Source organism: Bos grunniens, chromosome 3, assembly GCF_055505025.1.
Source record: "Bos grunniens cultivar Pamir isolate PY7600 chromosome 3, Bosgru_T2T1.0, whole genome shotgun sequence".
NCBI classification, from domain to species: Eukaryota; Metazoa; Chordata; class Mammalia; order Artiodactyla; family Bovidae; genus Bos; species Bos grunniens.
This window is the reverse complement of record NC_141167.1, coordinates 37,297,234-37,314,423: the sequence shown is the minus strand read 5'-3', so window position 1 is coordinate 37,314,423 and position 17,190 is coordinate 37,297,234. Positions and strand designations below refer to the sequence as shown.

Sequence of the window (17,190 nt, the reverse complement as noted above, 5' to 3'; positions counted from 1 at the left end):
GGGCAACTAAACCCCTGGGCCATAAAATTGAGCCTGTGCTCTAGAGCCTCAGTTCAGTTCAGTTAGTTGCTCAGTCATGTCCAACTCTTTGCGACCCCATGAACCACAGCACTCCAGGCCTCCCTGTCCATCACCAACTCCCACCCAAACCCACGTCCATTGAGTCAGTGATGCCATCCAACCATCTAATCTTCTGTTGTCCCCTTCTCCTCCTGCCCTCAATCTTTCCCAGCATCAGGGTCTTTTCCAATGAGTCAGCTCTTCACATCAGGTAGCCAAAGTTTTGGAGTTTCAGCTTCAGCATCAGTCCTTCCAATGAACACCCAGGACTGATTTCCTTTAGGATTGACTGGTTCGATCTTCTTGCAGTCCAAGGGACTCTCAAGAGGCTCTGCCAACCCCACAGTTCAAAAGTATCAATTCTTCAGCACTCAGCTTTCTTTATAGTCCAACTCTCACATCCATACATGACCCCTGGAAAAATCATAGCCTTCACTAGATGGACCTTTGTTGGCAAAGTAATGTCTCTGCTTTTTAATATGCTGTCTAGGTTGGTCATAACTTTCCTTCCAAGGAGTAAGCATCTTTTAATTTCATTGCTGTAATCACCATCTGCAGTGATTTTGGAGCCTAGAAAAATAAAGTCAGCCACTGTTTCCACTGTTTCCCCATCTATCTCCCATGAAGTGATGGGACTGGATGCCATGATCTCAGTTTCCTGAATGTTGAGTTTTAAGCCAACTTTTTCACTCTCCTCTTTCACTTTCATCAAGAGGCTCTTTAGTTCTTCACTTTCTGCCATAAGGGTGGTATCATCTGCATATCTGAAGATATTGATATTTCTCCCGGCAATCTTGATTCCAGCTTGTGCTTCTTCCAGCCCAGCGTTTCTCATGATGTACTCTGCATAGTAAGTTAAATAAGCAGGGTGACAATATACAGCCTTGACGTACTCCTTTTCCTATTTGGAACCAGTCTGTTGTTCCATGTCCAGTTCTAACTGTTGCTTCCTGACCTGCATACAGGTTTCTCAAGAGGCAGGTCAGGTGGTCTGGTATGCCCATCTCTTTCAGAAATTTCCACAGAGCCTGGAAGCCAGTTAATGAGCTCATGTGCCACAACTACTGAAGCCTGCTTGCAACAAGCTTCAAGCAACAAAACCCATGCTCTGCAACAAGCTAAGTCGCTTCAGTCGTGTCCGACTCTGTGCGACCCCATAGACGGCAGCCCACCAGGCTCCCCTGTCCCTGGGATTCTCCAGGCAAGAACACTGGAGTGGGTTGCCATTTCCTTCTCCAATGCATGAAAGTGAAAAGTGAAAGTGAAGTCGCTCAGTCGTATCCGACTCTCAGCAACCCCATGGACTGCAGCCTACCAGGCTCCTCTGTCCATGGGATTTTTCAGGCAAGAGTACTGGAGTGGGTGCCATTGCCTTCTCCATCTGCAACAAGAGTAGCCAACAAAATTAGAAGCTCACACACCAAAACTAGAGAGCAATCCCCTTCTTGCTGCAAGTAGAGAAAAGTCTGCATAGCAACAAAGATCCAGCACAGCAAAAAAAAAAAAAAACAGAACCAGAAAAATATCTGGGATTGATTACATTGCCTCAATGTTGAGTTGATGACAGTGATCATCTTTCTAGGATTCAGAGAATAGGAAACTAAGCCAATGGTTCATGGCTGCAGATCTTAATTATTACCAGTGGTCATTTGTATGAAAGGCTCAAAAAAAAGCAAGGTTTTAAGACCATGATCTTGACACAGTGTACAAGACAGGAGGAGTTCGATACCCTAGGATGAAGTGGCTGCTTCTACTGGCTGGGGTTAGTTTATTAAAAGAGAACAAGTTTAAGTACCATCCCAAATTCTCATTTAAAATATATATTAAACCCAGCAAGTTATTATGGCAGTGCTAAATTAACATCCAGATGCTAAAAGCCACATATATGAGAGATTGGAAAACAAATTTAAAGTGGAATCTGAGGTTTGTAGAATTATATCAGCTGAGTTCTTAGCCTTGCCATGCCTCTCAGAAGAAAGTTGAGGCATGGATGGAATGAGGATGGAGGAAAGACTCAGAGAACTCAGCTCAGAGAACAGCAGCTCTTCTCTTTTTTTGACTCTCTTTGTTTTTTGCTCAAAGACACTAGAACTCCCTTACTCGTAAGAGTTACACTGATCGAAGGAGTCTATTTTTATGATCTGCCTTGCAGGAACCCTCCCTTGTTTTCAGGATCAGAGTTAGAATGCCCACTGGGGAGGTGAGTGGTAAAAAGTCAAAGGCATATAACAAGTAACTTGCAAAACTTTGCTAATTTACACCTTCAAGGATCTGGGGAATATGTGTGGGAATGAATTCTGTAGACTTTTTTTTTTTCCAAGCAGAAACCACTTTTATTGGGATGGCTTCGTTTGAAGAAAAGGAAAAGAGACAATACCGAGAGACAGACTCTGCTAACAGAGGTGGGGGTAGCCAGGCATCTCTGCCCCATGCTGTGCAGAAAGGCGGGGACCTTGTGCCCCCGTCATGTCACTCATTCCTAGAGACCAAGATCTGCTCAAGCTTCAGTTCACCTTTTTGAATACTTGCTTGCAGACCACACCCTCCATTCTCATCTCCAGGTGCAGCTCCTCACCCTCAATCCACTGGGTCCAGCCATGTCCCTCCTTCTCGCCCTTCTGCACACACTCGAGCTTGTCCCCATCCCAGCTCACCGTAGTCATGCACTTGCGGTCGTCTATGCCTGTTAGATCCTCCTCAAACTCCTTCCCAACCTGGAAGTCCACGATGTAGTTTCTAAAAGTGCTCAGCATGCGGATGATCATGTGGTCGCCTTCCTGCACGATCTCTTTGTCTGGCTTCAGCAAGTTGGCAATTTTGTGCAAGGCCACATTGACATCCAGCGCGCGGGTACTCCTCAAAATTCTCGTTGGCCAGCATCTTCCAGTACCCAGTAAAGTCGACCAGCATTTCGGGGGGACAACTGGGGCCCGACGGGGACCGAACAGGCCGGAGCAGATGTGGGCAGGCGGTGCGATCTCTGTAGACTCTTAACCAAGGACAGAAGACCATAATCTCAGACCAAGTTGAAGTCACTAATGTGGATGCACTCAGCAGAGACTCCAGATTCTGCTGCAAGTTTGAACAGCTGGGAGTAGATACCGTTGTTTGTTCAGTTGGTTGACAGAAATCTGGACTCCGTGGTGGCCAACACTAAACAGAGTTGAGATGTCATAAATTCCTTGATATCAAGTAAAGGAAAGAATTCAAAGACTTTGAGAGATAGAAAGGCTGGAGGGAATTTATCAGGAATGACTTACCCTCTCACTCCCTAACTATGTCTCCCAGGAGAGTGCAAAGGACATTCCCTTTGCCAAAGTCTTGAGAAATACCTCGGTGAGGGGCACACCAGCATCTTTGCTGTAGCCACTGCTATCTTTAAGCCTGGGGCTACTGATGGGAGCCTCGATTTACATGGGGTCCCTGGATTCAGCGAGGGTGGAAGGAAGCCAGGGCAGCAGAGGCCATGCAGTAGCTTGTCAATAGTAGAAGTAGAAGCCGAAGGGAGACTCCTCTTGTCCCCTCCCTGAGGATATGTAGCTTTAATTAAGCCAATGAGATTTTTCTTACCCAGAGCTCTGAATCTTTTATCAGATGTTTCTTTTGCAAATATTTTCTCCCAGTCTGTGCCTTGCTTTCTCATTCTTTCGACATTGTCTTTTGCAGAGCAGAAGTTTTTAATTTTAATGAAGTCCAGTTTATCAATTATTTCTTTCATGGATCATGCTTTTGCTGTCGTATCTAAAAAGTCATCACCAATGCCAAGGTCATCTAGGTTTTCTCCTGTGTTATCTTCTAGAAGTTTTGCACTTTGCATTGAGGTTTATGATTCACTTTGTGTTAATTTTTGTGAAGGGCAAAAGGTCCATGTAGAGATTCTCTTTTTTTCATGTGGATGTAAAGCTGTTCCAAACCATTTGTTTAAAAAAAAACTATCTTTGCTCCATTGTATTGCCTTTGCTCCTTTGTCAAAGGTCAGCTGACTGTATTTATGTGGATCTATTTCTGGGCTCCCTATTCTGTCCCGTTGATATATTTGTCTGTTTTTTCACCAATACCACACTGTCTTGATTACTGTAGATTTAGAGAAATTCTTGAAGTCCGGTGCTGTCAATCCTTCAACTTTGTTATTCTCCTTCAGTATGCAGAGCCCCAAGTCTCAAGCAAGTAAAACAAAAATGATGGGTGGTGAGACTGTATTTGAGAACCTTAGCATAAACATCCAACTACTCAAGCCTACTTAACATGACTTGATATTTTACAAAGCTGAAGATGATCAGCTCTTAGTTATCCCTCCAATTTTGTCTTTTCTCTCTCACCCATCTGCTAGGCTCCAACCACACTGGCCATGTTTAAGTTCCTTAACCTTGTCCAGATTTCCCTCTCCTCACAGCTTTCATGCATGCTATTTCCTCTGCTTAGAGTAGTCTTCCAGCTATGGCCCGGCTGACCCCCTCATCCTTTAGGTTTCAGATATAATAACCCCTGGTTGCTCGGTGGTAAAGAATTCACCTGCCAATGCAGGAGACACAAGTTCGATCCCTGGGCTGGGTAGATCCCTTGCAGAAGGAAATGGCAACCCACTCCTGTATTCTTGGGCTTCTCAGGTGGCACCAGTGGTAAAGAACCCACCTGAGAATGGAGGAGACATTAGAGATGCAGGTTTGATCCCTGGTTTGGGATCCCTTGGAATAGAAAATGGCAATCTACTTCAGTATTCTTGCCTGGACAATCCCATGGACAGAGGAGTCTGGTGGGCTCTAGTTCACGGAGTCACACAGAGTTGGATGTGACTGAAGCGACTTAGCATTCAACCTTTTTTTTATTAGGTCTTCCCTACTTTATACTCTTCTCTTTATTTTTCTCAATAGCTCTTACCAGAATGTTAGTTACATTTTAATTTGTGTATGTTTTCAGTAATGTCTGTCTGTTCAAGAAAGGTTTTAGGTTTCATGAAGGGAGAGGTCATTTTTGCTTTGTTCCTTGCTGTGCCTGAAGCTGCTGACTTCTGGACAGTGGGCCTAATGGAGAGATGGTGTTCAAAAATTATTTGCTAAATGAATGCTGTATATAAGTTGTTTTGATTATTATTCCTCACTTGCATAATGGAAACATCTTTTCACATCAATAAACATCAATCTATAATGTCATTTTCAGTGGCACCATAGTATTCTACAATAAAGATAGTGGTGAGGATGATAATAGTGATCTTTATTTGAGAATTACTCTCCGCCAGGCCCTGATGTAAGTACTGCACAAAGATCACACCAAACTGTGGAAAATTCTTAAAGAGATGGGAATACCAGACCACCTTACCTGCCTCCTGAGAAACCTGTATGCAGGTCAGGAAGCAACAGCTAGAACCAGACATGGAAAAACTGACTGGTTCCAAATTAGAAAAGGGGTTCGACAAAGCTGTATATGGTCACCCTGCTTATTTAACTTTTATGCAGACTACATTATGCGAAATGCTAGGCTAGAAGACTCACAAGCTGGAATCAAGATTGCTGGGAGAAATATCAACAACCTCAGATATGCACATGATACCACTCTAATGGCAGAAAGATGCTTGCTTCTTGGAAGAAAAGCTATGGCAAACCTAGACAACATGTTGAAAAGCAGAGACATCACTTTGCCAACAAAGGTCCATATGATCAAAATGATAGTTTTTCCAGTAGTCATGTACAGGTGTGAGAGCTGTACCATAATGAAGGCTGGGTGCTGCAGAACTGATGCTTTTGAATTGTGGTGCTGGAGAAGACTCTTGAGGGTCCCATGGTCAGTAAGGAGATCAAACCAGTCAATCCTAAAGGAAGTCAACCCTGAATATTCATTGGAAGAACTGCTGCCAAAGCTGAAGCTCCAATACTTTGGCTACCAGGTACAAAGACCTGACTCATTGGAAAAAACCCTGGATGTTGGGAAAGATTGAGGGCAGTAGGAAAAGAGGGCTACAGAGGATGAGTTAGTTGGATGGCATCACAAACTCAATGGACATGAATTCAAGCAAACTCAAGGAGATAGTGGAGGACAGAGGAGCCTGGCATACTACAGTCCATGAGGTCGCAAAGAGTCAGATACAACTTAGTGACTGAACAACAACAAAACCCTATGGCAGACATTTGTATTATTCTTGTTTTACCAATGTGGAAATTGAGACAGAAAACTTAAATAACCTTCCTCAGAGTCTCATAACCTGTATCCCAGGCATTTTGACTTCAGACCCTGTGCTCTTAATCTTGATGTTATACTGCAAAAAAAAAAATTCTATTTTATTTTACTTAAGTTCTTACTGAGATCCATTTAATTTGCTTCAAACTTTTGGTCATTGAAAATACTGGAATTAATTCTCAGTATTTTTGAACAATTATCCAATTATATTCGAAAATATTTTGCCAAAGTCTTAGCTAGATTTAACATTTTTCCATCAGTCACATGAGAATACCCTTGCTCAAATACTTTGACTTTTTAGAAATTTAATGAGAGAAATATGACCACACAGTTTAGCAAACAAAAACAGAAAGCCCAGTTAAATTTAAATTTCAGATAAATAACAAGTTTTTAGTATATGTATGTCCCAGGAAATATTTGAGACACATACTACTTAGTCTTATCACATGTAACATTTAGGACCTACTTACACTAAAAAAATTATTCATTGCTTATCTGAAACTCAAATTTGAATTCAATTCCAATTTAGCTGAGTGACCTGTGTTTATCTGGTAAGCTTAAAGAGAAAAGAAGTACTTCATTTAAATTTGTCTGCCTACCTTTCAGTAAGTGCTTATTACAAAATGTAATTATGAAGCAATAGCTAACTGCTGGGTTCTTTGATAATAAAAAAAAGAATATATAGTTCCTGACACCAACCAGTAAACTGTCCAGCGAGGGAGAAACACATCATTAAATCTACACAGGTGGAGAGGACAATGATGAAGACAGGGATGTCCACGAGAGACACTGAATACCAGACAGGTGAGTATTCCTGTGTGCATGAGTGCTAAGTCGCTTCGGTCATGTCCTACTCTGTGCAACGCTATGGACTGCAGCCCGCCAGGCTCCTCTGTCCTAAAAGACTCTTAAGGATGAATAGGTTTTAGCTGGCCTCCAGGGTGGTGGAGTATTTCAGGAGGACGGGAGTATATAATCAAAAGCAAAAAGCAGCCTGGCTGTGTCGGTGACCACAAGCAATTGATATGGTTATAACTCAAGTGGGAAGCAGGGAGTGATGAGAAATGTGCTTGGGGATTGAGGTAGGAGCTGAATCATGAATGTGGTGTGCCTATGTGCTCAGTTGTGTTCGACTCTGTGACTCCATGGACTGTAGCCTACCCGTCTCTGTCTATGGAATTTTCCAGGCAAGAATATTGGAGTGGGTTGCCATTTCCTACTCCAGGGGATCTTCTTAACCCAGGGATCAAACCGTGTCTCTTGCATCTCTTACAATGGCAACTCTTTACAGCTAGGGCCACTTGGGCAGCTCCATGAATGTGGATCATTAGAGCCACACAACTGAATAGAACAAGATTTGAAGCAGGACAGTAACAGGGATGTTCGCTCTGCTGTCCAGAGTAGCTGCTGTTGTCTCTATGTCCCATTTCTGGTGTTAGCTCCTCTGAACCAACACCAGTTGATGACTGGGGGCATCTTCTCAGGACTGCTCTGGGAAAGAATACTGACCAAGCCATGTCATAAATGCCTGTTCACTGTTTTCCCCATGGGATTTCCTGAGGGCAGGAGTCATTTCTTTGGCACATCTGCATCTGTAGCATCCAATTACATGTCACTTTTCCTGAATCCTAAATATTTGCACCCAGGGGTTGCTGCATTCATGATCTTCAGCTGGACCATGTTCTGTCTGCTTCTAGATCAGTACTTCCCTGGTGGCTCAGACAGTAAAGCGTCTGCCTACAATGCAGGAGACCTGAGTTCAGTCCCTGGTTTGGGAACATCACCTGGAGAAGGAAATGGCAACCCACTTCAGTATTCTTTCCTGGAAAATCCCATGGATGGAGGAACCTGGTAGGCTACAGTCCATGGGGTCGCAAAGAGTTGGACATGACTGAGCAACTTCACTTTTCACTGTCTAGATCATACTCAACCTTCAGCTGGACCGCCAGGCCCTAAATACATTGTCAGGAGCTTCCCTAGTGCCGAGAGCCCTCCATTAATCTCGCAGCCTAGAAATGAACTTCTTTTCCCAGAACCCACCAGTCTCCACTGTCTCCCACCAGTCTTCCAGCAGCCAGATGACTTCCACTTTCGAAAATGTCCAATGAGAGTGGTTTGTGTCAATGACTACCTTTAGCAGAGCCTTAGGTAGCAGATAGCACCCTTCTGCTCATCCCAAGGAAGCGCTCTTTGGGGTGTCCCATGGCTGCAGCTTTGGCTCTCTACTATTCCCTCATCTTCCTTCTAGAGGCTTCTCCTCTCCCAGACCATGAGGTTTCTCAATTTCTTAGGGAGTAGTTTTCTGTCATTCCCCTTGTTGCTGTTCAGTTGCTCAGTGTCCAATTTTTTGTGACCCCATGGACTGCAGCACACCAGGCTTCTTCTTCATTATCTCCTGGAGTTTGCTCAAACCCATGTTCATTAAGTCAATGATGACATGCAACCATCTCATTCTCTGTCATCCCCTTCTCCTCCTGCCCTCAATCTTTCCCAACCTCAGGGTCTTTTCCAATGAGTCAGCTCTTCACATCAGATGGCCAAAGAATCAGAAGACGTATACAGCAGGTATACATTGGTCCGTCTTCATGTATGCCTGGACGCTGAGCCTCTGTGACCACTCTCAGCAAGGATGACTCTGCTCTAGCTTTGCTGCTCTACAGATTCAAACCCTATGTAGCACTCGAGTGGGTCCCACTCTCAGTGCCCTGCTTGGGACCAGGGCAGCTCTGGATGTGCCATCCTGCCTTGGTTTCTGTGTCTCTCCAAGGCTGTGAATCCTTATGGTTTAATTACAAGAACTTTGAGTCTGAAAAGCCTAGCTTGGAATCCCAGCCCAGTTGACTTTCATTGTATTATTTAATTTAACCTGCTTCAGAATCCCATGATGATTGTGTTACTGTCTTTTGTAGATAGACAAACAAAAAACCAAAACACCTATGGGCCCCCAAAAGATAAAGAATTGTCTCAAAATAACCAAGCTAGTGAGTGGGGTAGCTGGGATTCAAACCTGGCTTCTGTGATTTCGAAACTCATGTTCTCTCTGTCACACGGTCTCCAGGCAAGAGCACTGCCCAGGGCCAGGGCAAATCCCTTTACTTTTATGAGTTTCAACTTCCTCCTGTCTAAAACAGAGTTAATAATAGGTTCATAAGAGCTGCCTCTCAAGATGGTTGTAGAGATTAAATAGAATTATGTAAATTAGGCACCTAGCCTAGAGCCTGACAACTGTGCAAGAAATATTTCCTTCCTGCCTGGCTGTGTCCACCTGGGCAGATTCTCCCATGGCCTTAGCAAGGGGGCAGCTCTGAGGAGACAGTGGTTGTGTCAGCCACTCCAGCCTGGGAGGAGCTGCTTTGAGAAGCGCAGGTGGATGAAGGCTCTTTTACCCAACTGTTGCAGAAAGGGGGACCCCTTCCAGGGCCCGAGAGTGGGCTGTTGTTTAACACTCAGAAATGAATTGTCTGAGGAGATGCATATGCTGACAGAGCAAGAAGGGGAGGGGGTGCCTGGGCAGAGAGCAGCAGGGTAAGGAAACCCAGGAGGGCTGCTCTGCCACGTGGCTCGCGGTCTCAGGTTTTATGGTGATGGGATTAGTTTCCTGGTTGTCTTCGGCCAGTCAGTCTCAGTCAGAGTCCTTCTTATTGACGCACACATTGCTCAGTCAAGATGGATGCCACCAAGAAGGATTCTGGGAGGTGGTCGGACACGTGGCTTCTCCTTTTGACCTTTCCTGAACTCTTCCAATTGGCGGTGGCTTGTTAGTTCCCTGTGCCTTACCAGGACCTCCTGTCGTAAAGTAACTCACACAGATGGTTACTATGCTGCCTGCCCAAGGTGGGCGGTTTCAGTCAGTGTGATTTGCCTAACACAACCACCAGGATGGAATGGGCAGAGTCCAGACAAGCACCCGGGAGACACCTTCTCACACATCAGGAAGCATCTCAGCCAGCAAGATGGTCTGAGACCTCACCTGGGACCTTCCCACAGCACCAGGGAAATCAAATATCCCTGATCCCGAGACGTCCCAGAAGGTGACCACTAATGGGCTCAGCAAGGGGTTGAGAGAAATATTCTCTACTTTTTGGTACTTCTTATCTCCCCACTCCATCTGAGCATGCCCACGGCCCTGCTCTGAGTTACGAGGACATAAATCTCCATCACAAATTTATTGCCATCATTTATCAGCTCCTGTTGCTCAATGGCCAAGTAGTTAATTTTAAAATGAAGTGAGGCTGTTTTCATTAATACCCTTGCACGAACTACCTATCAAAACACTCAAAGACAATTAATACCATGTTGCTGAAGTACTGAACCAATAAATACCTCCAGTCTTGGCTTGTCTCTGGCAGATAAAAGACATTAGACTCATCCCCTGTTTTAATAATATTCTCTCAGTCTCTTCCTCTCCGTAGCATCAGAAACATTTACACCTAAGAACAAGAATAAATAGCTAGACCAGCCCATCACATGAATTTAAAAGGCTGTTGTTTCATAACATCTAAGTAATGCCTTCAGGCTATAGTGGTAAAGACAATAGACCTAAGAAGAAGAAGATGATGCATCACCAGTACCAAAGCCTTTTGGCCTCAAAGTCTTTCTGGAAAGTAAATGCTTCACCTCTGACGGGAGCTGAAGCCCAGGTTGGTTAGCAGTCTGAGTCGTGGATGGAAATTGGAGATCTCATTCCCACAGGCTCAGGACCTTTATAGAAAGAAAATTCTAGATTTTGACAACCTTGGAGTTACATCGGGGCTTCCTGACTTGTGATCATTTGTTATTTTACTAAGGTACGATGGAGCCTGCTGTGAGAGTGATTTTTCTCTCTTTGGGGGATGCCTAGTAACCCCCCTTCCCCCAGCACACATCCAACAGTTTTTCCTTAACCACTCACTTGCCTGGCCTACTGTGTGCCGAATGCCATCTTCAGCCCCAGGGATGCACAGGCACCTCAGTCTGCAGGGAGCATGTTCATATCAGTTTTATTATTTTTTACTTGCCAGCATCATTTACACAACAACTCTTAAGAGGTAATAAAAAATTGGTTTCTTTGTGGAAGATAGCCCTGAAAAGAAATCCAAGTGGTGCCTTAAAAATATTTTTTACTGCTTCCCCTGCATTGCTTACATAATATATTCACTGTGGCAAAAGTTAAAAACTATAGGTAAACCAAAGGAGAGTAATTAGCTCCCTAAATTCCACCACCCAGAGATCACCAGAGCTTACCGTTGCCTCCCACACACTCGGGCTCTCTGCTATACATATCCATCACTTTTTACAAAAGCACGCTATTTCTCTGTGTGGTTGTCTGCCCCTCATCCCGTCGTAATAAGCACAATGGCTGCATACATGCTCAGTGGCCCCACCAGCACGTGGGCTACATTTTAAGAACATACATGAGTTTGCTTGCTTAGCCCTCCCAGTTTGGATATTGAGGTTGATTGCTGCCCTTTTATAAATTATAAACAACTCCGTGGCTTTGTTTGTCTAGTCATTCTTATTACTAGATCTTGGTTCACAACCCTGATTAGTTTCTTGAGGTAAATTCATTGAAATGGAATTTCTAGGTCAATCCACATGCACATTTTTAAAGTTCTTGACATATGTGAAGAGCTGCCCACAAAATGGGTGACAGTTTCACCTCCCAGAAACTCATTTCCTCTCTCATGAGAAGAATCACCAGCTTTTCACAGTCAAGTCAGTTGTGGAGACACAAACTACGTCTTCCCAAAAATGTGGGTTGGGAAGAGCCCCTGGAGAAGGCAAAGGCTACCTACTTCAGTATTCTGGCCTGGAGAATTCCGTGGACTGTGTAGTCCATGCGGCTGCAGAGTCAGACACGAGTGAGGGATTTTCAGTTTAACTTTCAAACTACACCTGCTCCACCCTCTTGAAAGTGTTAGTCGCTCAGTCATGTCCGACTCTTTGTGACCCCATGGACTTTAGCCTGCCAGGCTCCTCTGTCCCTGGCGTTCTCCAGGCAAGCATACTGAAGTGGGTTGCCATTTTCTCCTCCAGGGCATCTTCCCAACCCAGGGATCGAATCTGCATCTCCTGCATCAGGTGGATTCTTTACCACTGAGCCACCGGGGAATCCACGCTCTTACTTAGTTCCATTTACTGGGGCAGGAACCGCCCTCCTCCTGCCCAGGGCTCCCTTTCCCTAGGGCTCTGCATCGCTGCCCTCCCCTGGCCTCAGTGTTTTCTTCTCTCAGTTGTCTTCTCTTTCTCTGTGAGCTCCTTCCACATTAAAAATGTGGTCACTTACCAGAGACACAGATATAGAGAACAAACGTATGGACACCAAGGGGGATGGTGGGATGAACTGGGAGATTGGGATTGATATGTGTACACTATTGATGCTTGTATAACATAGATAACGAATGGGAACCTATGGCAACAGAGAATGAGATGGTTGGATGGCATCACCGACTCAATGGACATGAGTTTGAGCAAACTCCAGGAGATAGTGAAGGACAGGGATGCCTGTCTGAAGTGCTGCAGTTCACAAGGTCATAAAGAGTAGGACACGACTGAGCAACTGAAAGACAACTGTATAGGCACTCTACTCAGTGCTCTGTTGTGACCTAAATGAGAAGAAAATCCAAAAAAAAAAAAAGTGGGGATATATGTATATGTATAGCTGATTCACTTTGCTCTACATTAGCAACTAACACAACATTGTAAAGCACCTACACTCCAATAAAAATTAATTTTTAAAAATGCTGTCACTTGTGTGGTAAAAGAAAAAAATTCCTTGATATTTGTTATGGACTGAATTGTGTCCCCTCCCCACATTTCTGTGTTGAAGCCCCAACAACCCCCAGTACCTTCGAACGGGACTGTATTTGGAGATGGGGACTTTGAAGAAGTGATTGAGTTACACAAGGGCTTCGAGGTGGACCATAAGCCAGTCTGACTAGTGTCCTTTTAAGAACAGGAAATTTGGCTGCAGAAAGAGATGCATGCCTGCAGAGGGAAGACAACACGAGGACAAGATGAGAAGGCAGCCGAGAGAGAGGCCTTCAGAGAAACCAAACCTGCTAACACCTTGGTCTTGGACTCCAGAACTAGGAGAGAACAAATTTCTGTTGTTTAAGCCCCTCAGTCTGTAGTGTTTTGTTATGGCAACCAGAGCAGAGCAATGCAACGTCCTTACACAAAACCTTTTCCAAGGCTATCCTTCTGACACCAAACTTAACCTTCTTTCTCTTGCTCCATCTCACCATACCGCCCATGGCAATCTGACTTCTGCTCCAATTTCAAGAGACAATTGCCACCAAGGTTACAAACAACTTTCACATTACCAACCCAGCCAACACCATGCCCAGCATGGACAGGCACTGCGCGGGTGTAGAAGGAGCTGCTGTTGTAATCATTTGAGTAAGAGATGCCAGCTCAGTCTGTCAAATTAGAGAATAGGATAATAAGTATGTCCATATTATTTCTCTACAAAATGCCTATTAGTATTTTTCAAAATATATGTAGAAGAGATGTACATAAACATGGTAGACTTATTTGGAAAATAGAATAGGCATGCCCACCATAGTGGCTCAGTCTTAAAGAGTCTGCCTGCAATGCGGAAGACGTGGGTTCAATCCCTGGGTCAGGGAGATCCCCTGGAGGAGGACATGGCAACCCACTCCAGTATTCTTGCTCGGAGAATCCCATGGACAGAGGAGCCTTGTCACAAAAAGTCAGACGTGACTGAAGCGACTTAGCACGCATGCCCACCATAGATTATTTGGAAGACACAGTGCAATACCTTGACCAATTTCTCCCAGGTCTTTTTTTTCCTTTCTTGTCTATCTATGCAGAGGTTGTTGGTAGGATTATTTTGTATCCATCTCTCTCCTGCTTCAGTAGCATTATAACGTTTGATACTATTTCTGGTGGTGACATGGCATTCAGGAGGATTAAAAGTAGGTAGGTTAAGAAGCAACCCCTGGACTGTGAGCCTGGAACATGCCCCCACCCCCACCCCCAGATGTCCAGGTGTATGACCAAAGGCTCTTTAGAAGTTGGCAGTGATGCCAAATGCCGTTGAATAGAGAGGGTGAGTCAGGCGACAGCTCTTGCAGCAAGCACCTGGCATGGGCAGGGCTTGGTTGCAGTAGGGATGTCTCTGTCATCAGCTGGGTGGTTGTTTTCCTCTGGAAGGAGGGGCTTCAGAGTATCTTCCACAGATCCCAGAGAGAGGCGTCTGTAGGCATTTGAAAGCAGATTTATGGTCCTAGGCACTGAGACTCCCTGACTTGCTCCAGCAGATATAGCTCTGATAATAAAAGAGGCAGGAATTTGGATCCTACGTAAGGGTGTGGGTTGTTCCTATCACATCCCCGTGAGCATCCAGGGCCAGTGCAGGCTGGTGGGTGGTAGGAGGTATAGGGACTATCCTAACCAATCTATCAACCAAACCTCCCAGAATCATACCCTGGAGAGAAGAGGCAGTCTGGACCCAGGTGACACCAACCTCCTCTTCATTGAGGGCTCCTCTGAGTTCCCAGCATCACCACTTTCTCTGAGCTTTTCAGGTGGCTCCTTAGAGGCCCATCTCTCCCTTTTCCAACACGCCCTGCCCACTTTCCAGGCTCACCTGTTTTTCCATTGTGTCTGGAACCTGACCAAATTCCTCCCTTGGCTTCTTGTTTGACAGCCAATAGTTCAACAGCTTGTTTGTGTAGTATCTTTTCTGAATCCTGCACTGAGGATCCAGAAATATTTCCAACCCTGAGTCTAGATGGATAGACAGATGCATAAGTGGGGAAATGCCAATATTAATGGAGGGAGGAAAAGCAGAGTGCTATGGTGTTCAACCCCCCGAAAACAGTCTTTAAACCCAACCAATATGCCAGATTCCTGACTTTCAGTCTCTCCTTTCAGTTTACCTTTTTCATCCTGCGCTTCTGACATTTAACAGCCAACTGCCTTTTTGACATCCATGTCTCATATGCATCCATGGCTTACAGTTGAGCTCTCCATCTTCTGTACATCCTGAACATATGGATGGTAACATCCAAGCCCCTGTCACTTGGCAGCAAGCCCCCTGACCATCGCCTGCTGGGCTGTCTGAGATTCAGTAAGTGCTACCACTTTATTCTCAGTTTCTACTCTCTTTCTAGAATATGAGGATTCCTCCTTTTCCCCTGAAAACTCAACCATACAATGAAATTTTTAAAAATTATTCCCTGTTGTCCAATATCTTTAGTTGTACAAGATGTGTGAATTTCAAAGTAGTCTGGTCTGCCTGAAATACCTTCATTATCTTAGATTTTTTAATTGTGAAATATAAAAAATACAATTAAGTGTGCAAAATAAAAAACATAGCTCAATGATTTATCATAAGTAAACCTTCTCCTTTGTTGATATGACGAATCACTTTGGTTTTTTGAATGCTAGGTTAACCTGGCATTACTGAAATAAAACCAAAACTCATTGTGCCGTAAGTCCTTTTGCTATGAAGCTGGAGTCACTGTAACAGTTTGTTGAGGCCCCTTCATGGATCACAACCTTGTTGGTGGCGAAGGGGTTTGCATAATTCAATGAAGCTATGAACCACAGTGTGCACGGCACCCAAGACAGATGGGTCATAATAAAGAGTTCTGACAAAACCTGGTCCCCTGGGGGAAGAAATGGCAACCCACTCCAGTATTATTGCCTCAGGAACCCCATGAACAGTAGGAAAAGGCAGAAAGATATGACACCGGAATATGAGCCCCCAAGGTCGGAAGGTGTTCAATATGCTGCCAGGGAGGAGCAGAGATCAATTACTAACAGCTCCAGAAAGACTGAAGTGGCTAGGCAAAAGCAGAAACAGCGCCTAATCGTGGATATATCTAGTGGTGAAAATAAAGTCTGATGCTGTAAAGAACAATACTGCATAGGAACCTGGAATGTTAGGTCCCTGAATCAAGGTAAATTGGATGTAGTCAAGCAGGAGATAGCAAGATTAAACATCAACATCTTAGGAATCAGTGAACGAAAATGGATGAGACTGAGCAGATTTAATTCAGATAACCATTATATCTACTACTATGGGCAAGAATCCCTTAGAAGAAATGGAGTAGCCCTCTTTTTAAATTAATTAGTTTATTTTTAATTGGAGGATAATTGATTTGCAATATTGTGTTGGTTTCTGCCATACATCAACATGAATGAGCCATAGGTATACATTTGTCCCCTCCCTCTTGAACCTCCCTCCCACTTCCCAGCCCATTGCACCCCTTTAGGTTGTCACAGAGCTCAGGATTTGAGCTCCCTATGTCATACAGTAAATTCCAACAGGCTACCTATTTTTCATACGGTAATGGATATGTTTCAATGCTACTCTCTCAATTCGTCCCACACTCTCCTTCATCCTCTGTGTTCACAAGTCTCTTCTTCCGACTGTATCTCCATTGCTGCCCTGCAAATAAGTTCATCAGTAACATCTTTCTAGATTCCATATATATGTGTTAATATATAATATTTGCTTTTCTCTGATTACTTCTCTCTGTATAATAGGCTTTAGGTTCATCCACCTCATTAGAACTGACTCAATGTGTTCCTTTTTATGGCTGAGTAATGTTTCATTGTATTATACCACAACTTCTTTATCCATTCATCTGTCAATGGACATCTAGGTTGCTTCCATGTCCTGGCTGTTGTAAATAGTGTTGCAATGAACATTGGGGTACATGTGTCTTTTTCAATTACGGTTTTTTCAGGGTATATGCCCAGTAGTGGGATTGCTGGGTCGTATGGTAGTTTCATTCCTAGTTTTTTAGGAATCTCCATACCGTCTTCCATAGTGTCTGTATCAATTTACACTCTCATCAATAGTGCCAGAGGGTTCCCTTTTCTCCATACCCTCTCCAGCATTTATTGTTCGTGCATTTTTTGACGATGGGCATTCTGACCAGTGCGAGGTGATATCGTGTTGTAGTTTTGATTTGCATTTCTCTGACGGATACAAGGAGAGAC

At 44.2% G+C, this 17,190-nt stretch overlaps 1 pseudogene across 1 annotated transcript; it reads right to left on the bottom strand.

Moving 5' to 3' along the window:
• Positions 1 to 2,365: 2,365 nt before the first annotated feature.
• On the bottom strand, positions 2,366 to 3,109 carry LOC147375485 (retinol-binding protein 1 pseudogene; annotated as a pseudogene). The gene has a single exon (XR_015161553.1). The product of XR_015161553.1 is annotated as a retinol-binding protein 1 pseudogene (transcript).
• Between the last annotated feature and the right edge of the window lie 14,081 nt (positions 3,110 to 17,190).